General features: G+C 39.7%; 1 long non-coding RNA gene across 3 annotated transcripts in view; it reads left to right on the forward strand.

Moving 5' to 3' along the window:
* Positions 1-950: 950 nt before the first annotated feature.
* The window catches only part of LOC142502811 (uncharacterized), a 30541-nt gene continuing 7012 nt past the window's right edge, over positions 951-24479 (forward strand). Inside the window, exons 1-7 of one of the 3 annotated variants that reach the window (XR_012803858.1) lie at positions 951-1018; positions 10461-10570; positions 11388-11426; positions 12910-13097; positions 13970-14133; positions 16436-16526; positions 18221-20625. This is a non-coding gene — a long non-coding RNA (uncharacterized LOC142502811). Of the gene's footprint in view, positions 1019-10460; positions 10571-11387; positions 11427-12909; positions 13098-13969; positions 14134-16435; positions 16527-18220; positions 20626-24479 lie in introns of those variants that run through there. The other 2 variants (XR_012803856.1, XR_012803857.1) reach the window with 2 other exon arrangements.

The following is a 24479-nucleotide window of genomic DNA, read 5'->3' on the forward strand; positions in this document are numbered from 1 at the left end:
TGTATTTTGTACACTAACCTCTTGTGTGGTACCGTATCAAAAGCCTTTGCAAAGGGATTTAATGCCTCCTGTACAATCTATATAAATGGGATTGCACAGATCTGGTCTAATAAGATGAAAAGGTATAACATCTAGATAGTATCAAGAATATTCGTCAACAAATAATAATAGTGCTTGCTTGTCAAACCGCAGGAAGAATCCTTGTCTATTATAACCTATGATTTAAAGATCTCTTATATTGTGAGTGCTTTAGAGTTACCTTCTATCAATTTTAAACGCTCTCTTACATTTTGTGAGGGGAACCACATACAAGGATATATATCTAATACTTAGTACCTTTGTCCTGACCACTTCATCTGAACACATTTCTTATCACTATTCACAGAGAATTTCCTTTTTTGGCAAATATACAATAATATATTACCTTTTTTCTCTTTTCTTTTTGAGGTTGCGCTGGTTTCTTTCTGTATATTGTTTTTGCAAATAGAATACAATGTTAATTCATTTATGCTCCTTAGCTCATCAGCAACCTTTTCATTAATGCTCAGTTAATTGCCGGCAAGCGCCGCTGCAATCATGGATTACGAATAAACAAGCAGAATAATCTTTCTCTTTTTTTCTCTTTTCTTTTTGAGGATGCACAAGTTTCTTTCGTTATAATACTTAACTATAAAGTACTGTAGGCTGTATTAATGCTAATTATAGGCTAAAGCAGTAAAATTCAGGGCAGAATTGAAAACCCTGTTCTCTGATTGGTTAAAATTCCGGGCATTATCCAATCAGTAATGCCCGGAATTTAGCAGCTTGCAAAGTGCAGTTTTTAATGGGTTTATTTCCAGCCAATCAGCTTTCAGAACAGGGGGGGGGGGTTGGTTTGCATGAAGTTTAAGCTCTGAGACAGGGCAGGGGATTGATCAGGACATATCAGCCACGGGTTGACTCCTCCCCCTCCCGAGCTGACATATTATCTGAGCAGATTCAGTTGATTTGGGGGGGAAGAGAAGGTGTCTGCAAAGAAGTAAGTGGCTGTCTGCAGTTTCTTTGTGGCTGCAGTTTGTGTGTGAGTGTGTGCTGTTGTGTTGTATATCTGTGTAGAAGTGCTGTGTGTGTGTGTGCGTGTATAGAGCTCCAGTGTGTGTGTGTGTGTGTGTGTGTGTCAGTGTCAGTGTCAGCAGCAGTCTTTATGGTGTAGCATGTGTGTGTATGTGTATAGAGGTGCAGTGGTGTGTGTGTGGGGGGTGTGTGTAGAGGTGCTGTGTTGTGCGTAGAGGTGGGGGGGGGAGAGTGCAAAGTTTAGTAAGTGGCTGCATTTTTTATTGTGGCTGCAGTGTGTGTGTGTGTTGTGCTGTTGTTGTATGTGTAGCAGCAGTTTGTTTGTGTATAGAGCTCCAGTGTGTGTGTGTGTTTGTGTGTGTGTGTGTGTGTGTCAGTGTCAGCAGCAGTGTTTATGGGTGTAGCATGTGTGTGTAGAGGTGCTGTGTTGTGTGTGTAGAGGTGCTGTGTTGTGTGTCTAGAGCTCCAGTGTGTGTGTGTGGTGTGCATGTGTGTGTAGAGGTGCTGTGTTGTGTGTGGTGTGCTGTTGTGTGTGTGTGTGTGTAGCAGCAGTTTGTGTGTGTTGAGCTGCTGTGTGTGTGTGTGTGTGTGTGTGTGTGTGTGTACACAGAGGGGGCGGCAGTGTGTGGATATATATAGCTGCAGTGTAAGCGTATTATAGAGGTGGTTTCATGTATTTACCATTTTATTTTAATTAAAAAAATCTATTTAACTATACAAAAGTATCTATTATTTATGAAAAAAGTCTTCATTTAGCCTATAAGGGCTGGTCCCCACTGGCTACTGTAACGCCCACTGTGGCGGACACTGCAGGGACAAGAGCCCTCCCCTCAATGGCGCGGGGCCCGATGCGAGGGGGGTCCGCAGAGCTGTGGCGCAAGTTGCTCCTGCTCTCAATAGAATTGAAAGCAGGACTCGCTACAGAGCGCTAAGCCATGCCCCCCGGCGGTTCAGCAATGAGGGCGAACCTGCCGGGTGATGTCATGGCCGTGCCCCCGTCACTCCCCCCCCCCCCCGGTCTTTTGGTCTGCAGCTCCCTGAAGACCGGGAATCGGCTGCACGCGCCGCCAGTCTCACGGGCGAGCGTGCAGCGGAGGTACTGGGGCCTCAGCCTAATAGTAATAATCCCCTCAGAACAGGGCATTATTGGCCAGTAATGCCCTGCTCTGAGGGGATTATTACTTAAACAATGCTGTTATATACTCTAGCTTATATTACTTTAGTAGACGCCTATTTTGTTCATGCCTTATCGTATTTGTGCTATACAAAGTTTGAGGTGACTCAGGTAACAAGGTCACCAAACAGGTGACTCAGGTAACTATAGGCAGGTCAGGCTGACTGTAGCACCAGATAAGCTTTTGAAAATTATAATTAAAACAACAAATAATGAACATTTTAATAATAATAACTTTATTTCATATAATGCTATTATCCAAATGGGACTCAAAGTGCTTCACAATTGCAGAATAGTGCACAGTATGGAACACATACTGTAGAAATTTTTACAGGCACAGACCCTGTCCAGATGAGCTTACAATCTATTATTTTGGTGTCTGAGGCACAGGGAGATAAAGTGACTTGCCCAAGGCGTAATTGTTTACAGAGTCAGTGTCTTTACTCACCAAGCAACTCCTCCCAAAAACTACAACATTTAAGGAGAAATCAACAGGCCATGTTTTACAATGTTACTAGATTGAATTTAATTATTCAAACAGGTTAATAAAGAAGAGCCAGTAAACATACGTAATATACTTAGAGGTTTTTTTTAATTTTATTCTTGTATGGTTTCTCTTTGGAGACTCCTCAAGAAAAATAAGTAGAGTTATGCTGTTGGTAAATAATGGATTCGGTTGTGCTAGCCCACTTGCAATTGTATAAAAATGTAACAAAATATATTTTTGGGACAAGCTATTGAGAGCAATTGTTGCCTTTCATTTAAAAATGTTATATATCAGCTATCGTCCCATATCACTAACAAGCACAGCCATCAAACTGTTACACCAAAATATTGGCAACCAGATTGAAAAAACTTCTGCATGTACAAATACACCGTAATCAGACAGGCTTTATCCCATACCGCCAAGCCCCAGACAACACTAGATGCAACATCAATCTAATTGATAGAGCTAGATCCTTACAAATCCGTACTATGTTTTAATAACTATATGCCGTAAAGACATTTGATAGACATTGATTGGCAATATCTACAATATGCTTTATCTTTTGGTCTCAGGCAATCTAAAAGTGATCCGATCCCTATATAGTGTTCCTATAGCTACTTTCAAATGTTCGGGCTTTGTTTTTGACTACATCCAAATTAGGAATGGCACCAGGCAGGGCTGCCCACTGTCTCTTTTTCTCTTTGCCTTAGTAGAATCTATTCGCACAGATCCTAGCATCTCAGGGATTACCTTGGGAAAACAAAATAAATTATGTCTATTTGCGGACTATATGCTACTCTCAAAATTTAAACCACTAATTTACCTTCCTATCCCAGACATATAAAAAATGTTGTTTAAAGTTCTTGAAGCTGTATTGAACTTGGAGAAGAGCAGATTAATTATACAATATGTTGCAATACTTTTTAAAGGACTAGATTGGGAGCTCTTAAATGAAATTATAGTGTACAGTACAGAGCTTTTGTAGTCTCATGTTCACATGTATTTGAACATTTCTTCATTTGGCTTGAGTTTGTGTATTGTTGCAGAAAAGAAAGTTAGCAGAATAAAAATATAGTTTTACATATTTAGGGCCAGATTCATATAACTCTGTTAAGTAACTTAAAATTACTTAACCTAACTTAATGTCACGTTATGATAAACGTTGTATCTTCAAAGGACCACAGCATAACATTATCATATTTTTCTCGCGTAAAGAGCATAGCATTAACTATAGCAGACGTTAGTAATAATGACATGTAAATGAGGCACTGTCATAACATTGCATATACACTAAAGTCCATATGGGTTAATGCCGGGACCTAATGTTATATTAGTTGCGTCCTATCTAGAGATGGGCACAATTGTAAAAATCTGTTTCACGGAATTTCCCGAGCTTTCCATTCAAAATCCGTTCCGCGGTGTAATATCCGTTGGTGGAATGTTCCAGTTTCAATCCATGTAGAAGAATCCAAAACCGCTATTGGATACAATCCGAACAGATTCTGCCAATCCAATATGCGGATTCCGCAATCAGTTGGAGGATTCTAAGAGTACAACGCGCGGATTCCGCAATCAGTTAGACGATTTAAAAAAATCCTCCAATGGATTGCAGAAATCCGTGGGTTGGATTCTCAATGATAAAAACATACGGAAAGATGAATCGCCCTTTTTGTGACTGATTCGCGGAAATCCGCAGACCAAAGGAACCGCCAATCCATGGCGGAACCAAATCCACAAGAAAATGTCTCCCACCTCAAGTTATATCTAAACTTGGTGTTACTCCCATTTAAACCCTGAAAAAGGTCGATGACAGAGTCTGGATGGGAGTAAAACCACAATTAGGCATGATTTACAGTAATTAACATTGCGATATTTCCAGACGCTATTTTCTTCTACTCCTTTCTCATTTTTAGTTAAAGAATACCTATTTCAGGGATTCGGAGTAACGCTTAAACTGGCATTAGTGGAAGATAATGCAACATTATGCTACAATAATGTAATGTCAAGCCTATGCTAGTTAGATGTACAGTAGAACGGCTGTTGCTTTTGCAAATAATTAGCTTGGAGGACACTAGTCAACCTTAGTCAAATGTAACGTTATGAGTAAAGATGGGCGAACAGGCCAGACTCCGACCCGTGGATTTTTCCAGGCTTTGTCTGAATCCAATCCGCACGCGGAAATGTAAAGTAAGATTTCCTCCACTTTAACCCGCTCAGGTTCTTTAAAATCCGTCGGATTCTCGAATACCAAAGAATCTGATGTTGGATTTTATCCACTTTAGCCCGTTCGGATTCCTTCAAATTTGACCACAGGGCTGGGATTTTAACACTATATAATCCTCCTCCCCCTATTTTAATTCCGTTTGATGGATCCGGATTCAGTTTGCAGGTAATAGGAAGAAAAAAAACTTAACAGAATTTTGGAGATTGATTCTCCGAAATCGTGGCTCAACGGAACTGGCCAATCCGCGTCGGATTCGTATTTAAGCGGAAAATTTGCCAATCGAGTTATGAGCCTTGATTTATTGGAGCTTTGTCGATCTGAACCTTAAAATACTATAGAATCTGGGTAACACTGTTTAATTGTTCTTTTATAACCAACAATAGATTAGACGGATTCGTAGTTTTATCAGATGAGTAAACAGTTTATTGATAGTTTTTCATAACATTTATCTTTAGAACTGCACTAGTAAATTATGTAATTGTATTCAATGAGTACAATGCCATTGATTGAGTTACCAATTGAGATGGGGCAGGACTGGAATACGGTGAACAGACAGCGCCATTGACTTTAATGGGGCATTGAGTGCTATTGAGCGAATCTACGCCGCCACACTTTATTTGAATAACGGCCTTAGTTTTACTTTAGATGATTAAACAGAGTAAGTACTTTCATCTACATATTTACTTTTGCTGAAGTTAGCTTGTTGTTCTTCTACTATTTGCATTTTAGCAAACTTTCAAGCCACAGACCTTTAGATAAAGATGCATTAACATTTGCATCAATTCCTTGGGGAGTATGTGTGGGCTGCTCTATTAAAATACAAACACTTAAGTCAAAAAAACAATATGCAATTATGGATCTGAGTGTCTGTACCAGCTCCATTCCGTGTTCCATAAAGTACAGAAGTTTGTTTTCTTTCACACATAGATTTATATTGCAGGCTCTTTTACACACACTAAGCAAAGCTCTTCTACTGTTTATTTTAGTTTCCTCACATTACCAATTAGATGCTAAACTATTTGTGGCATGGGTGCCTTTTAATGTTCAATTTATGTCTCGATGCAGTTATCCTACCTGAATTATTATATTCTCTGTATTGTAATGTTTGTCAAAAAATATACCTACAATACACATGCATCTATTATTCAAAAGCCCCCACAGAAATATTTTTATTACTTGAATTTGTTCATTGCAAATAATTAAGATTGATGAAATTGGACATTATAATTGTATTTTGTTTGTGATGGCAAGTTTTAGAAGGGGCTAGAAAAACAGTTTTATTCAGTTACATGTGAGTGAAAACTGTAAACCTAATTTTCAATCAAAAGCACGAGATAAAAATTAACTAACTAACTTTAAATAAGGGTTTGTTAAGTGGGAAATGTTAACTTTGAATCTGCAGTATTCTACACCATTCTATACTTATATACTATTTAAACATTCACAAGTTGTGTACTTATATATTGACTGGCTTTATAGAATACAAAACAGATGGATTTACCCTCTGAAGTATTAGTGTCAGTCAGGTTATTCTTTGTTTCCTAGTGCTGTGTCTTTCTGTGTTTCTTTATATTCCTGCTCCTAGTTCTGTAGATCTACAGGTACCTTCTTGTTTGTTGTCTATTCCCTTTGTACTATTTGCCCCCTCTTTATTATTTGTCCCCTGCTACTATAGCCTTTTGCATGTAGCACTGCAATATTCTGTTATTTCCCTGAGTACTATTTGCTTCCTGTAACGGTAGTTCCCTTAGCTACCATAGCCTTTTGTATGTAGCTCTGCCTACATTGCATGTTTACTTCAGTGTAAAAATAAAACCTGTCAGTTTTTATGTATTTCGGTCTCCTGTCTTTCATGGGTTTCCATGTTACCTCAGAGGGTTCCATACATAATGATAGTTAGCCACACCTGTAGTGGCTGCTAGCAAGTACACTTTTCAAATATTATGCTTCACTACTCATTTGAATTTTACTATTTGCCCCACAATTAAGCTTCAGTTTCCCCATATTATTTACAGTTGATAGTGCCACTGCCTATGGATCTTATACTATATTAGTGAAAGCACTGTATGCCTGTCTGGATGTCTGGTGTCCCTAGGGGAAATCTCATTGGTCCCTTGGGCTGCCCGCCCCCGCACACCGGGGGGGGGCGCGAGCAACTTGCAGGGAAACCTGGGGGCGCTCTGTGCTGCTGCTTCTATGTCTGTGTCTTGCAGAGGGGGCGGGGCCAGAAGATCCGTGCTGCTGCTGCTTCTATGTCTGTGTCTGGCAGAGGGGGCGGGGCTTCTCTCTGCACACAGACAAGCCCTCCTTCTCTTCCTGTCTGCTTCCCGTTTTCAGCAGCATGGGGGGTTGGGGGATCGGAGCATGTCACCCCCCCAGGTGAAATTGTGGACTGATTAAGTGTGTGTGTGTGTGTGTTGGTGGTGGTGGTGGGGGAGTGATTGAGTGTGTGTGGGGGGGGGGATTGAGTGTGTGTGTGTGTGGGAAGAGTGTGTGTGTGGGGGGATTGTGTGTGGGGGGGATTGTGTGTGTGTGTGTGTGGGGGGGGGATTGAGTGTGGGGATTGTGTGATTGTGTGTGGGGGGGAGATTGTGTGGGGGGGATTGTGTGTATGTGTGGGAGGGGGGGATTGTGTGTGTGTGTGTGTGTGGGGGGGGGGGGATTGCCCCCTGCCCTTTGCCCCCCCTCCCTGCCCTTTGCCCCCCCCCCCTCCCTGCCCTTTGCCCCCCCTGCCCTTTGCCCCCCCTGCCCTTTGCCCCCCCTCCCTGCCCTTTGCCCCTCCCTGCCCTTTGCCCCCCCCCTCCCTGCCCTTTGCCCCCCCCTTCCACTCCATGCCCCCTGCCCTTCCACGCCCGGGCAACGCCGGGTATATCAGCTAGTACATAATATAAGACCTTGGCTCTTAACACATTTACTCAATCTAATGCCACCCACAGAGATGCACTACAACCAGGCCTAACCTTCCACCAGATCTGTCATAGAGTGCACCTTTGACCTTGGAAACGGTCACTGCAGGTGCCTTGACAGGTCTGAAGGAGCATGTCTCATTTCACCCATTCCCCACATTCCAGCCATTGAAATCTATTGGGATTTTCTTCAGAAAATGTCCCAAATGGTGCTTTGATGTATATTGTATAAGAATAAGACTGTCATTCACCAAATCTTTATATGTAAAAAGTTGAGGTTTTTTTTTTTACACATTTTCTAAATCTAAATCAAGATGCTTTAAACAAATTTGGATCATGCACTTTCACAAAAAGACATATTTGTCTGATTTAACAATTTCTATAACAAAAAATAAGGTATGCTGTACAGCATGCCAAACATTTTACAAACAACTTGTGTTTGAGAAAGGCACAATTCTTAATTACAAATTAAAAAGTAAAATATCTACAGAACAGTAATAAAACATTGATTTCCACATCACTCCTCAGAGGCCCTCTAAAAAAGCATGTTTTAGAGACTAGCGTGGAAGCACCACACAAGTTACAATATCCATTTGGCCTACTGTAGCAATAGAATGTTCTAGAGTTGTCTGAAAAACATGCCTTGGAAGAGAGGTCCTAAGGTGAAAACTGAAACATAGGCCTACATGACAGAGGAAGATTCTCAACATTACTTGACAAGGCAACAATTGACAAGCAATTCCATTTAGATTAGACCAGGGGTGCGCAAACTTCTTGAGCTGCGCCCCATTACAAGGATTTGGCGTAAAATTATGTTGCGGGTCATTTGATGCGCGTTGCTATGGCAATGCGTGATGTCACATGAAATGACGCCGCGTTGCCATGGCCACGTGTCACCGAAAACCCGCAGAGAGCAGGTAAGTGAGTTACAGAGACCTCACGCCTCCCGTGGCATTTCATTTAAATGCCACGGGGAAGAGCTTGGGGGCTCTGTAACCGCCCGCCCCCCTACAAATTATCGTGGCCCCAGTTTGCGCACCGCTAGAATAGACAGAATAGATAGAATATAACAAAAATGAGACATGTTCATTGTAAGTTGTACTCGCTGAAGTGCATTGAAGGTAGAATGTACATCTTACATACCTAAAATATTTTTATGAATGGTACTATCCTAAAAGAATAAATATATTAGGTAAATAGATTAGGGAAGATGCTATTGACCTGTGTCATTGAAATCATCTTCTTGTCTAAATGCATTCCAGACTTCTAATGTTAGCCATTGTAAACATGTTAGAAATAGTTACTTTTCAATAAATGAAAGTAACTTTGTGCCCAGGAAATACTTGAAAATGAAAGGTAACTCTGAATGTAATTGCTCTACAAAGGGTGATAAACTGCAGTATGATACAGCTCATTCATGTGTGTTCGAGTAAAGGCCTTCTAAAGTTTAGTAGCAGTTTGTGGACTAGAGCCTCAATATATTCTACTGCTTAAATGTTCTAGAAATAAAGAGACATGTTCAAAAATGCCTGTTTTGGCAAAGTGAATCTATCTAAATGTGCTCACATGTCCCCACGCTCTATACGTATGTATGTATGTTTGTATGTACTTACATTTACCCACGCTATACATGTATGTATGTGCTTACATGTCCAAATGCTATGTATGTATGTTTGTATGTACTGTATGTAAGTATGTGCTTATGTCCCCACGCTATGTATGTATGTAGGTATGTGCTTACATGTCCCCACGCTCCGTACGTATTGTGACAGGATGGTCGTGGTAAGTGAGGAGACAACACGTCTTTTCCGGTGAAATAATGCTGATGGGTTTATTTGTCCAAAAACGGTAACTAAACAATGGGTACACTGTCCCTTTAAAATTGAAACGAAACAAAAATCCTAACCCCAGTCGGGGTACTAGCTAAACAAAAGTGCAGGCTAACTATCTGGCTGGCTAGCTAACCTATTCCAGCCCAATAAAGTACAGCAAACGCAGTTGGCTCCTTACCTGGGAGCTTTATTCTTCCCTCTTGGGACAGGATCGCTTTGGGCAGCTTGTGTCTGTCTTAACACTTCCTCTGTCTTCCCTCTATGCCTCAGAGAGAGAGACTGCCGCCCCAGAGGTATTTCCTCTTCCTGTTTTAAAGCAGGTGAAGGAGCTTAATTCAAATCACCTGTGGTCTGCTTGACAAGCTGAGTTAACCCCTCGTTTACTGGATAGCACGCATACTGCCATCTCCTATTCACATACACGGAGTCAATGACCCTGTCACAGTATGTATGTGTGGATGTGCTTACATGTCCCCACGCTCTGTACGTATATATGTGTGTATGTGCTTACATGTCACAACATTCTGTACGTATGTATGTATGTGCTTACATGACCCCACGCTCTGTACGTATGTATGTGTATGTGCTTACATGTCACCACGCTCTTTACGTATGTGTGTGTACTGTATGTGCTTATATGTCCCCACTCTCTGTACATATGTATGTGTATGTGCTTACATGTCACCACGCTCTGTACGTATGTATGTATGTGTGTGTGTATGTGCTTACATGTCCCCACACTATGTATGTATATATTTGATGATATGATGTATTTCTTTATCAGGACCATCACGCAGTCAGTGGCTGCACAGCCTGTGCCTGAGGCTTCAGAATCCCTGGAGGAGAAAGAGTAGGCAATGACCCTCTACCTTACTGAGGGGATTGGAGATTTTGGTGTTGGAAAAATGATTAAAAATTCGCTATTTCACTTTTTGAAAGTTACCAAATAGCATCTTTAAAATGTTTTTTTTTTTTTACGTTTAAGCAAACATTGAAAATAAATCAAAATTAACCGAACGTGCAATGGTGACTACCTTTAGCGTTAAGTGAATTTGTTGCAAACTTTTGGGTCGACACAAATGTTTTCGCCAAACCACAAATGGTGATATTCGTCAAGTTGGATAACGCGTGCAAAAAGTGTTGCACATCTCTTAGCGGCACGAAATCATGGGGGGATGTGAGCCTTTGTTTGTCACCTATTGCTTAGGACATAACGTATGTATGGGAACCTATGGTAACACAAGGCAGAAATAAAGACGTTGCCAGCACTGAATATGCCCTAAATATTATGAACCATATGATGTATTAATACAAGCTCATGTGAATTCAATCATAAAAATAGTGATTAATGGATACAAATTGTGAGAGATGTGCAAACTGAGAGATACTATTCTTTTGTGTTATTTTTTTTTTTCAAATAAAAGGAGTAACACCTGTTGTAGGTTTGACCTAACGATAGCGTAGCATTAAATGCCCGTTTTAACCTTAACAGACCTATGCGATGTTAGGATAATCCCTCTTTTGCCTATTATTATCAGTACCAGGCATTATAGGTAATGCAAAGATTTTTACAGGAGAAAACATGACTTGTTATGGCATGGTAGGTATGAAGTGAGAATTAACATAAGTTACAGTGTGGGTTAATGTCACGTCAACTGACTTCGTGAATCGGGACCATTATCTTTCAGTAATGTGTTGTTTTGATTGACAGCAAAAGAAACACATTTCCTGTTGGACGCAGAATCAAGAGGTATGTCATTTTAGTACTAAGACACTGACTACATTTATTGATAAAGTAATATACAGTAATAGCATCATATGCTCAAGAAGCAAACAAGGCCAAAACATTCTCATTTACCAAATTGTATTGCTCATCATGTAAAGAGACACACAATATATGTATATAACTTAAATGATTTCCAATACAGAATTAATTTAGATTTTAGACACCGCATTTATTTCAGTTTAATAGACTTGTGTCTTTCAGTTTTCTATTGTTAGATGATGATAATCTACTGTAGATTGAAACAAACAAATGTCTACAAAAGATTAAAAAAAGGGCCATCCTTAATTCGAGACCCTTTGGCTGTGCTTATAGTGACGGTGACAGCGACGCAACATCGCGGCAAAACAAATGCATTTCCGCCGTCGCGTGCGCTTATAGTAAGCACGACGCGACGGAGCGACGGATTGGTCGCGATCACTAAAAGTAATTTCTATTTGATTTTCCAGTGACCGTCGCCTGACCGTTGCGTCGCCGGCACTATAAGCATAGCCTAAGGTTGTGTCCCCGCTAGCGCTGAGCGGGCGGCGCTTGCCGCGTTAACTTACATATATATAAATATGTAAGTTCCTGCTCACGCGGGCACACACGCTTACCCGCGCTCTGCGCTTACCAAAACAAAAAAATTTGACTTCTCCGCGTGCTCAGCTGGCCCGCAATGCCGCCCCCCTTCCTCCCCACGCGCGCTTGCTTAAATCAGAGGACACCTGGCGCTCATGCTTGGAGCGCTCTCCAAGCATGAGCGCGCTCAGCGCCAGCGAGGACTTAGCCTAAGAGAAATCTGTAGCCGCTGTTTGAAATTTATCCCAATAGAAAAATATATAAAGTATTTAGTTGTTTTTTTCATTGTGGATCTTTAAGGTAAAGTGGGTTTATTATTAATGTCTTCAAACTGCAAAAACTATAGCAAAAAGAAAGACTGCATTACATTTATCAAAGCAAAAACATACAATTGAAAGCACCAGAATATTTTCTTTGATACATTTGGTGCAGTTGTGACCCCATAAGTCTTATTAAATAAGTTAAATAGAAACAGCACTACTCTCTATTCTTGAATTATACGTTGGGAGAAAAAAAACATGTAAGTGAAATATCTAATTCCCTTGAGACTTTGTTAGAACAGAAAAAGAGAAATGTGACAACAGCTGTACTTTTAAAATGACATTGAGTGTACTTTTCAATTCCCAGAGAGCTAAAAATGCAAAACTTGAGTAGGTTTTAAATAACCATATAAGTGTGCGTGGGAAATGAACCTGATTAATGCCTCGTTGTTTTATGCATGGTGTTTCAGACTGTGGATTGACCTTAACCTGCAGGGCTCTATCAGTCTGACATTTTTTGCACAATCAAAAGTCCATAAAATGTTTGCATGGTTTCTGGGCTGCAAATTTGTTAAATGTGTACAAATCTCTATTACGTTTTACTATATTTCCCTTTTTAATTGTTGTAGTGCAGCTTTTCTTTGCATCAGTATTTGTGCCGCTGGAAGATGCCTCTAGACAAATAATTTAGGGAGCTATCCAGCAATCTCCTGGCTGCAAAACAAGGACAAACACTGCTACCGTTTCATCAAAGAAACTTAATCCAGCTGAAAGCAAAAACAATTTGTTGGTTGTGGCTTTGATTAATCTGAATAAGGTATTTATTTTTCTATGATTTTGCAATAGCATAAATATATGAACCTTAACCACCCTTTAGATTTGAACTAATTTTATACTTTAATGAATCTTTTGAAGATTGTCAAGTTCTCTCTTCAGCGCAAGATTCTAACTTAAAACAACATTGCCATTTGTTTAAAACTCGTAGTTCCAAAGTTTACAGTAACAAAGGGAGTAAGATGTCTCAATACACGGTGCCTAATATTGTAGGGCCCTATTAAATGTGTGAAAGAGAGATGACAAAATACTATACTGTACTGTATATTGAAGGTGATGGATAAAGGGAAATTTGGAGCAAAATTGAAGCAGGTGTCATTTTAATTTTGCGTCTCTCTGCATCTCTCTGTAATAGAATAGATGTTTGCTTTTGAGCTCAATGACGCCTTCATATTTTCTTCTAAATTCACTAAGGTCCAAACTATTTGCACCTGGATTGAAAACTGAGTGAAGGATAAATAGAGAGTTTTCATAAATGTAACCTCTTCATGTTGGGCTAAAGATGTGTAGCCAGGGCTGGTTTCTGGCTACCAGTCTGCCCTTCTCCTGGCAGTAAGCCCTGGTAAGAGCAGGCCTGCCAGGACTAATCTTGGGTTTTCCCCACCCCCAGCAGCTTCAGTTTGTACTCCTCCCCAAGGGGAGTGGAGTGGGAGATACCTCTTACTTCACCAGGGAGTAAGGGAAGAGCAAAGACTGCTTCAGGGCCCCTAGGCTTGGAGTGAAGGTCCAGGGTACACCCTGAGGGTGAAGGCCCTAAGAATTGCCTGCTGTCGTGAAGCTGTAAGATCTGCAGTTTGCTAATAAAGTGTTCTAGTGTTTTACTATACCTTCCTGTCTGAGACTGCAATCTATCAGGGGAAGGGTAAAGAAGTTCTCCTGTAAGGATTGTCCCCCACATCCCTGGGGCCTGCAAGAGATGGAGGCGCTGTCACATGAGTACGAATCAGTACTACCCCAGAAGCCTGTTCTGACCTCCTCCACAACACCGCAGGAGACTCAGATCTACTGTGAGGCAGCAGGTATGCACCACATCACACCGTGTAACAGTGAAATCTCCCAGATGGGGGTGGGGGGAGGGAACATGTGTTACAGATGTAAGTCGAGTACCTCAAAGGTCGGTACAGGGACCCCTACTTTTTAACTTGTTTATTAATGACCTTGAGGTTGGCATAGCGAGCAAAGTCTCCATCTTTCTTGATGACACTAAATTGTGTAAGGTAGTAAAATCAGAGCAGAATGTAATGTCTCTACAGAAGGACTCAGGTAAACTTGAAACTTGGGAAGGTAAATGGCAAATTAGCTTTAATACAAATACATGTAAGGTTATGCATTTGGAAAGCAAGAATAAACAGGCTACTTACAAATTAATAAATTAACCCAAATGCTTGATTATTGATATTGAATGAACCTAAAAATATTATCGTAAGTCTAGATCATGGGTTCATTATCCTATTAATTCCCATGTTAGACATATTTTTAGTAGAACATCAGTGTTCAAGTGAAGATGATGTATATATGTATCAAAATGGTTTCTAACAAATAGAACCTAGGCTATACTGATGTCCCGTATCATTGGATGTTTACATAACATAGATGGACCTAGAATGATCTAAACAGAGACATTAGTCAACTTAATAGTTAGCATTGCAAAACAGACCGATTTCTAATCACGATATAGAACTACTGTAGATTACATGAAAACGTGATATATCATCATTGCAATAGATATATCTAATAAATACATGTCATATATTCTATGAGCTATATAGAAAACATGTTGGGGAAAAAAGTGTGTGTGTATATATACATGAACAAATCATGCAACTCTCTAATCAACATAAGCCGCTAGAATGTAAAAAGGGCATCATGATCATATTGAGTACATTTACACATACACACACACACACACAACCAAGTCCCTACAGTGAAACGTCTAATGTATTGCATCAGATATACAGTACCAGAATTAACCAGCATGTACTAAAGATATTAAATTTAAGCACCCATAATGAAGATGTCACAGATCTATGGATATCCTAACACAAATGGAAATAATCATGAGTTATGAGCAATGTAATCAGAAAAAGTGTTAAAGATCCCACTCAGTATTTAACCCTTTGGGGATCAAGGTATCAAGAGAGAAGATCCAATGAGCTTCTCTCTTGTACAGAGCGTTCGTTCTATCACCTCCTGGATATGTCAATAGCTATACATTTAAAGTTAACAAGAGATCCATCTTGGCATTCACTGAAATGCTTAGAGATTGGATGCGGAAGGTCTTTTTTCAGAATTAGTCTCATATGCTCCATGATACAGAGTTTAAACATTCTAATGGTCAAACCAATGTATCTCTTGTTACACCCACACATCAGCATATGGATAACAAATGCGGTATTGCAATTTATAAATGTAGCAATATTATATGATCTGTTAACCTCCATATTAGAAAAAGTGTTTGCCTTCAGCACATATTTACAGATCTTACAACGATCGCAGGAATAGCCTCCAATTAATTTAGGAAAAAATTCTCTCTTAATGCGACTTTTGTCACTTTTAATCATGCTAGGAAAGATAATGTTTCCTAGAGTCTGTGATTTTCTAAATACAAATTTGGGAATGACTGCCGTAATGTCTCTTAGCAAAGGATCAATTGAAAGGATTTTCCAATGTTTATTTATGATTTCATGGCGTAGGCTTGGTTGCAACTGTAAATTGTGTGATAAAGTATGGAGGGTCTAGATCAGAGATATGTACACTCTGTCCGGCTCTCCTATGTCCCTTCGGACTCTGAGGTCTGTATATCAATTCCTCTCTTTTCTGATTGAGAGCATTCTGAAATACTTCTAGTAAGATTTTTCGGTTGTATCCTCTAGAAATAATCGCTCTTGAATGGAAATCTTCTAAATTAGAACAATTGCGGCTTAAATGGATATACTGACCATAATGTATACCTTTGAATGGACCATGGCTATGTCCACTGTCTGCATGGAGTAGTGTGTTTCTGGAGTGTTCCTTCCGGAATATATCCATAAGTATCATTTGATCAAGACCCACAAAAAGATTCAAATCGAGAAATTGAATGTGATGTGAATGGTGCTTTGAAGTGAAAATTAAGTTAAGTGAATTATCATTGATATACTGTATGAATGATATCAGATCTTCAACAGAACCACTCCATATTAGTAAAAGATCATCTATGTAGTGGCGATAGAAGTGAATGTGGTGACAGTTTTTTTTTTTACTGTATCTCCGAACACTTGAGACGCTTCCCACCAAACCATGTATCCAATTTCGGATTATACACTCTGATTTTTTTTGCAGATGGCTTATAGTGTTGGGATCGGATTTGGTCTAAAAAAAACCTGGAATTGGATTTGGACTAGTTCATCAATCTCTACAAGTGTTTATACAGGTAATAATTATTTATTTGATGTACACCCACTTCACTAAGGTTCTTAGGGTAATAATGTATACAATACTTTGAATCAATTTTAGAGGGAAGTTTAGTTGTCAGTTCTGTGGGTTGTTTTAGCTGCAGAATATTAAAAACTCCACGTATAACCCAAAAAATATATATATATGATATCGGCGTAATTGTTTCTCAATGTAAATTCACACAGGCCTACCATTTGTCATGCCACAAAATAAGAAGTTACCCAAGAAACCATAAAGTTAGAAACTAATAGCAAAAAAGGTAATATATATATATATATATATATATATATGTTGGGAACTGTTCCTGTTCGTTACAGCAATTCAAATACTAAGTAACATAAAACAAAACCATAAGATGCGAAAAACTGAGAAACACATATCACATACAGTAGAAAGCAAAATGCACTATGTATCTGGCAATTCAATTTATATTATCTCCTCCATAGAGCAATACAATACTTTTTTCAAAAGAGCAAAGCAATCCAACATTCTGCACAAATAAAGAAAATGCTCTGATGACAAGGACACAGGCTGCCAGTGGCTGAATGCTTAGTTATTGTACTGATTTATCAATTCGAAGTTCAACTTATATGAGTGATAATATCTCAATACATCATAGAAGTAAGTGTTAAAGGCATAAGCTGTTTAAAAATCTAATGATTTTTTGAAAGCTAAAACTACTACACTCAAGACCAGCCTTCGAGGGAGATGATTAAAAACATTTGTTTGCTGCTGGGAAATATTCCACACTAAAATAAAAAGGTAGCTGCTGTTTCGATTAAACCATAGTACCAAATAATTCAAACTCCCCCATTGAAATTTAAACTAAGGCAAGCCTGTATTCATGGAAATTACATTGAAGTTGAACATTTCTCAACAGCCCGTGTCAGACTTATCACTGCCGGAGCCAGTCACCGTATAAATGGTTCCAGAATGCACTTGGTCTGTTACATTTGCACTGTGTTTCTATTCAAGTTGCAGTCATTCAGATTTCACAAAAAATGTAGCAAGGCAATGCTTACCTGAAATATAAAATAATAAATAATTTCCCCTTACATTTTGATAAATAGGTTTTAATTAGGTCACCATTTCATCAAACATCTCAGGCAGAGTACTAGTAGTATACAAATACAGCATTTCTCTGGGGTAGGACTGCAGTTATTATACATTCTTATTGGGTCTGCACCTTGCACTCGCATTAGCGGTTGTAATAATGTCTGCTACATCTGTATGAGAGGCAGGAATCCTACCTACTGGAACAAAAACTTTTTGGAGCCAGAATCAAAACCTGTGAAAAGCGATTGTTAAATGTATAAACTGTTTCAATTCAGAGATCAGAGGGGGGGGGGCAAGGTTGATCTACTTCCTCATAATTCATTTTCTTGCAAGGGCAATAATAATATATACTGGTTTAGGAATAGTACATTTGTCTTTTTTCTTCCAAGTCCAATAAGAAGGACTTTATATTCTCTGAAGACAGAAATCTTCACAAAAAAAAGATGTGATATGATATGCAATATAAAACAGTTTCCCACAATTTTCCTAGACCTCCAGAGGCATTGTATGAAACCAGCTTCACAAAGAGCCCAGGGGCTTTGTTGAAACATTGCTATACTGTAGATAGAAACCCTCAAGCAATGTGTCTCTACCTTTGTATTCCTCCTTCATCAGCTCCCCCCTCCAATCGGGTGAAAGTTGGATCCTGGCGCCGACAGGAGAGAGAGGAGGGAGCGGAGCGGAGGCAGAGGAAGGAGTGCGGTGCCCCCCTAAAACGCGGGGCCGAGGCATCCGTCCTGTAAAATGACATCACATTAAGTCATTTAATGGTACTTTGTGGATCTGGCGCTTAGTCTGTTAGCCAAAATGTTGGTGAAATGTTTGTAGTTAACATTTAGTAATAAAATTGGTGTATGAGAGGCAGGATCTGTGTCGTCTAAAGAAGACATCATTGTTATGCTTCCGTTATTCAGGCCTTTTTGTCTCTTAATATATAGTTGTAAAGAGCTGTTAAGTTAGTTCTAATTTAATTTAATTTTTAATACAATTCTTATGTGCAACCTTCACCATTAGGACCCAGGGCAATTAATTTTTTGAGGAGCTTATTGCTTGTGCAACTCCCTCATTAGAGGTTGTTCAGAATGGAATATTTAAGTTTTCCCAGAAAATATCTATTGAGCTATTTTATGAATATCTATATAATTGTTTTATCCTTGAATTGTACTGTAGTTCCCCTCTCTCATAATTCATTTACGATATAAAAGTTGGGGTGGGGGGGAAGGCGGCTATTGGTGCTTTTTTGTGCATTTTGACCGAAAAGGCCTCGATAAGTGGCTTATCGAGGCTTATAGAATAGGCCCCAAAGTGTTATTGGTTTGACAAGTATAAAGAACCATTTTTATTAGGAATGGGGTATGGTGTCAGACCCAAAAGGATCAGGAGTCTGAACCCACACAACCTCTGTTATTCAGGACAACAGTTCTAGCAGTGGGAGCTAAAGCAGCTGATAGCTAGCACTGCTGTCACAGCATAATTTTGAGCACTTCTTCTAATTGAGTGTTAATACCTGTACCAAGAACGTTATGTTTTATGAGATAGAGAAGCATACAGTATCTAATAAGCAGTCTTCTGTCATGAGACACCTTCTGGCACTGAGAAGACACCTTACAGTCCATTGATTTAAATAGACTCTAATGTATTACAGCACTGAAGGTGCCCTATGGCAGAACACTGCTAAGTAAATTTGACCCACTGTCTTTATCCTTTATAAGATTAGAAGTATTTACTCAAGTCACCAGCACTTTGTTATATTACCTTCTCTCTGCATCTGCTTTATTTGCTGTGCTTCGCCTTGTTTTTACTTGTGTGTCATAAAACTGTTATATTATTTAATCTCACCTTGCCTCAGTAACTCATAACCCTCACTTTGTGCTTGAAGTCCTTTCAAGTTTACAATCAACAAAATAGATATCCCTCAGGGATATGCTAGTAGACCATTACTGTGGTGCACTGCTAGCCATCAGCTGGTTTTGCGCATACTGCTAGAACTGCTGCCTAGAAAAGCAGTGGCTGTGGGTTCTTGTCATGTTGGAGTCTGACACTACAACCCCATTCCAGTCACCAGGTGCCTTAGGCTGCATCCCTGCTAGCGCTGAGCGGGCGGCGCTTGGCGAGGTGACGCATATACATATATGTAACGGGTGGACCCCCCTTGTCTGACCCACCCAATCTCACATTGGCCCGTGTGGTCTAACCGGTCCCCATTACGTGATCGTATATGGTGGTGCACCTGCAAGTAACAGGACTCCTGAGTCTCCCGCTTGATGGTATTAGGGGATGTCATCAGGACAGGTAGCTGAGGTAGTGGGTGCGAGTCCTACCTATATCATGTGCAGCGCCTCCACCTCATCAGGATCTGTGCTTCCACAGGGAGATGGTCCCGGTGAGGAACTCCTTCTCAGTGGTGACTGCCACTGTTGAGTAATCTCACACTCACACAGTGGGGGTATCTTTGAACAGGGCATCTTTATTTGCATGGTATGGGCAAGCTGCCCCTCACAGCTAGCAGCTCAGCCGCTCATCTCTTTGCAGCACTCCATTAGGAAGGTCCCTTCTCCTCTAATAGATCTACTTTCCACCTCTACTCGCAAAGAGATTCCCCAGCTTCTCTGTCTGCTGTAAGCTCCACTCTCTACCTCTGCATCTCTCTCTTGAGCTGCTCTGTCTCTGTCAGCTCCTCTAACTCTGCTGCGTATGCTCACTGACTCACAGCTAGCATGAGACCACTGCAACACTGTTGCAGACCTTCACGTGCCTCTCACTGAACAGAGGCAGCACAACAACAGGAAACTGAACTCCTAACTTTAGGCAGTGCTGTGTCTTATATCACCCCCCAGAGAACAAACATGATCTGTATCACTAAGTGTGGACACAATGCATGTTGTCACTTCTTTTGGGATATATGACACCTCACCAGGGTTTGAGGGCAAACCTCCATTGATTGTTGCTGGCAATCCAGCATACTTACCAGGTTTACTGCCAGCATGAGAAAGAGATATGTACACCAATCTTACACATGGCTACATATATATATATATATGCAAGTCCCCGCTCACGTGATGTGTGCATGCATATGCACGGGCACACACGCTCACCGGCGCTTAGGTAAACACATTTTTTAAACTTTGTAGCTTGCTCAGCTTCCCCTGCAGCGTCCCCCCCGTCCCCTTCCCCCATCCAGAGCTCTTGCGAACATTTTAAGGACAGCCGGCGCTCATGCTTGGAGAGCTCTCCAAGCATGAGCGCGCTCAGCGCCGGCGGGGACCAAGCCTTAGACGTATCAACTCTATGTAGATGCTATGGAAATACTTTTAGGAAGTGTGGGATGGGACTCATTTAAATATACTTTACTTAGTCATTAGCATATCTCCCAATGTATCTAAGGTGTGTCAATGTCTCCCTAATTATTTGGAAGGAGGTTTGAGGAAAAAAAAAATATATATATATATATATACACACAACTCAAGATACTACTACTGTACATTCTCTCTCTTCCCCTCCTCGAGTGCAGATTTTTAACAATCCGACCACATATTTTATAATTCATCGCTCAGATTTTTAGTAATAGAAACAAAACGCTCGGACTTGAATTTTTAAGACTGATCCGTGGCTCAATGGAACAGGCCAATCTGCGTCGGATACAAATTTGCAGGACACATTTTCCAACATCTACGGTACCAATGACCTGTATGCCATGTATGAAACCACTAGGCAGTAAACAGGTGTTCAAAAGTCAGGAAACATGAAATATACCTTCTGTGTGATATATAAAGAAAAATCTGCTGCTTTCTTAGATGAGACAGCACCTTATTGTAGAGTTCTTTTTTTGTACCATAAAGCCACTTAAAATGTAATTATTTTGTCAAATTTGATTGTGTGGTAACATTAATTTCTTTCACACATGAGTAATTTCAATGCAAAACATTTGTTACACCTGTATGGGAGATGACTTCGTATCATGGCAACTGTTTTTCTGCTTCTAAACACAAAGAAAGCCAGAAAAATACTACTGTTGAAATTGAAAAACTACCAAATGCCTCATTAAGCCACATTAATATTCATAATCTAACTGTATATATCAAGTTTAGTAACCATATATTATTAGCATAATTACTAGCACGGTTGACATACAAGTCTACTTTCATTATTGTCATCATCTAGACCCTGTCTGAGAAGCCTGATGCCTGTGGTAGGTGACATTTACTGGGGAAAATGCAGTGCAATTCCACTGCTAATGGTACATGAGCCAAATAATTGTCATTAATATATTTTGAACGTTACATTCACTGGTATTGATATTTCGAAATGCTGAATTAAGTTGTGCAAATATATGTATTTATGCAATAGAAATGAGTGTGTCGCTTTGCTCAGCTAAGTTTAACAATTTACCTGCTATAAACATAAATCAGGATTATCCTTGTTGTAAGTGTGTTATGGCAATTTATCCATTACCAAGTAAACTGACAGTAGGAATGCACATTGGGTAGTGCTTTAAATATTATAAGTATTTTTCATGATTGTAATCTTCATCATTAAAAAATGATCTTTTTAACCTATTTCCCCTCTATTTAATATTATGAGAGTCAGGTTAATACGTATGACAGTACATTCACTCCAATTTACTGTAATAGACATTCATACATTAGTAATCTCTTGAGTGACCTATGATGTTCCCTGTATGCCATGTGGATCAGCATTCGGAACCCTCTGATGTGCAGGGTACATCATGTCATTATTGCTCATTGGGGCTAGTTATGACTACTGTACATGATAGTTGGTCTTCCGGCACTCAAAGGGCTAACTGTGCACTATTCAGCTTCTCACCATGCTAAATATGGATTTTACATCTAGTTATATGTACATTCTGTTAATTTAGCATGCTCTTTTTTCAAGAGACATCTTCTGCTGACACTGAGGTTTATGACAACCAATGGACAGGCCTTGACTTTATGTTAGAACTAACAGTGAATCTTCAAAGGACAATAACATAACCTTGTCATGTTTTTTCCGACGTAAAGAGCATGGCATTAACTACAATGGCTGTTAGTGATAATGGCTTGCAAATTGTGTGCAAATGGGCATTACCATAACTTCGCACATCCACAGAGTCTGCTAAGGTTAACGCTGGTACTTATTGCTATGTTAGTTAGGTCTGAGCTAAACTTTCATATCAAGTCTTAAGACCCTGAAATAAGGCATTTACAGGCTCCGTATTGGAATAACGCCGCAGATAGGCATGAGTTCACTAAGTGTCCAGCTATTTCCCTCTCCTTTGCGTTTTCTCTTCTCCATTGTCTAGAATGGAGTAAGGCTAAGGCATACTTACCGTCACAGAAGATATGCACTGGAATGCAACATTATGCTATAATATTGTCACGTTAATCCTACACTAATGAGATTTAGAAATGCTGTTGTTTTGGCATAAAATACATTTTGAGGATATCATGTTCATTCTGGGAACCTAACGTCCGTTCTAGTTTTAGGTATCATCACGTTATGAGGGCTGACTTAATGGAGCTTTGTGGATCTCCTGTATTGGTTGTTCTTACAGTACTTGATTGAAATTCATTTTCTCTTAGATTGGAGTTAGTGGAAAAGGATAGCATTTATGGCAATGTTAGCTGTTAAGCAATGTACGATCTGAAGGTAAACTGCAAGGACTACTGTCAATAGAAAGGAATATTTTAAGTAAACTAGTACTAGAAATATTATGGATAAAGATATAAAGTATAAACTACAAAGTGGCACTTGTTAAGCTTCTGTGGCACTACCGGCGCCCATCAGAGAGTAATTAAAAAACAAAACAAAATTGTGCTGATTTGCCTTTACATTGACTTGGATGGGAGATTCCGTGTGGCAGAATCTGATTCTCACTTATTGCCCTTTAATGTATGACCCCTGCAGTGTTTTAGCAGATACAGTATGACTAATAGCACTCCCAATTAGATTTTAGGTATTATAGGAGGATGTCATACAAGTGTTTTTTGTATGTGATTATTAATTCTCTGATCCATGGCCATGGTTTATCATTTATTTACAAACAATGTCAAAACCTTTTTATGTAGCTTTACGCAGCTACTGTATGATGAATGTATTTGCTTAGATCACAAGTAAATTCTTTAGAGATAAAAACGATTATGATACGGGTCGCCAGAGAACCTGGAATAAAAAAAGTAAAGATGAACAAATTAAACATCAGGAACAAAGGAATAGTAATCCGTATGTGGGGACCAAGCGAAGTAGGACGGAGAAAAGTAATCCAACTACAAGCAATAATAATAATAGGTCAAGGAAACCACACCAATTACCTCTTATAGCTATTCCAGTTCCCATCCCCCAACCACAAAGAGTACTGCCCCAACACGATACGAGTCAGTATCTTAAACAAAAAAGAGCTAAAGAACTATATGACGCACAGATAGCATCTACATCTAAACTTGAAGTAAATTTGACGAATAATAAATATCATGTGCTGTCAGAAATTGAGTCAGAAAGCGAACCTGACAGTGCGTCGTATACTCCTTTACCTACACCAGGGGTAAAAACTAACTTTTCTTTTTTAGAGTGGAGAAAGGAAAGGGAACACATCTTTCCCCAGGTAGAAATAATAAAAAAACCCAGTCTAGAAATCCAGCCACCCATGAATTACAAAAAAAGAAAAAATGCACCAGAGGAAGAAGAGGGGGTCTTAATAGAAATAGGTTAAGTAACAACAAGATGTATCAAAACATTTTTAACCTTAGTCGACATGTCCTGACTCCAGTAGAAAGAAGGGTGTTAGGTAAGGGCCTTACATTTGCACCAATATGCGGCCCCAATAGCTTTAACATCCACATTGATGTGCATAAGTTTGCACGAAAACTGGCACTTAAAA

This window comes from Ascaphus truei, chromosome 9, assembly GCF_040206685.1.
Source record: "Ascaphus truei isolate aAscTru1 chromosome 9, aAscTru1.hap1, whole genome shotgun sequence".
Classification (NCBI taxonomy): domain Eukaryota; kingdom Metazoa; phylum Chordata; class Amphibia; order Anura; family Ascaphidae; genus Ascaphus; species Ascaphus truei.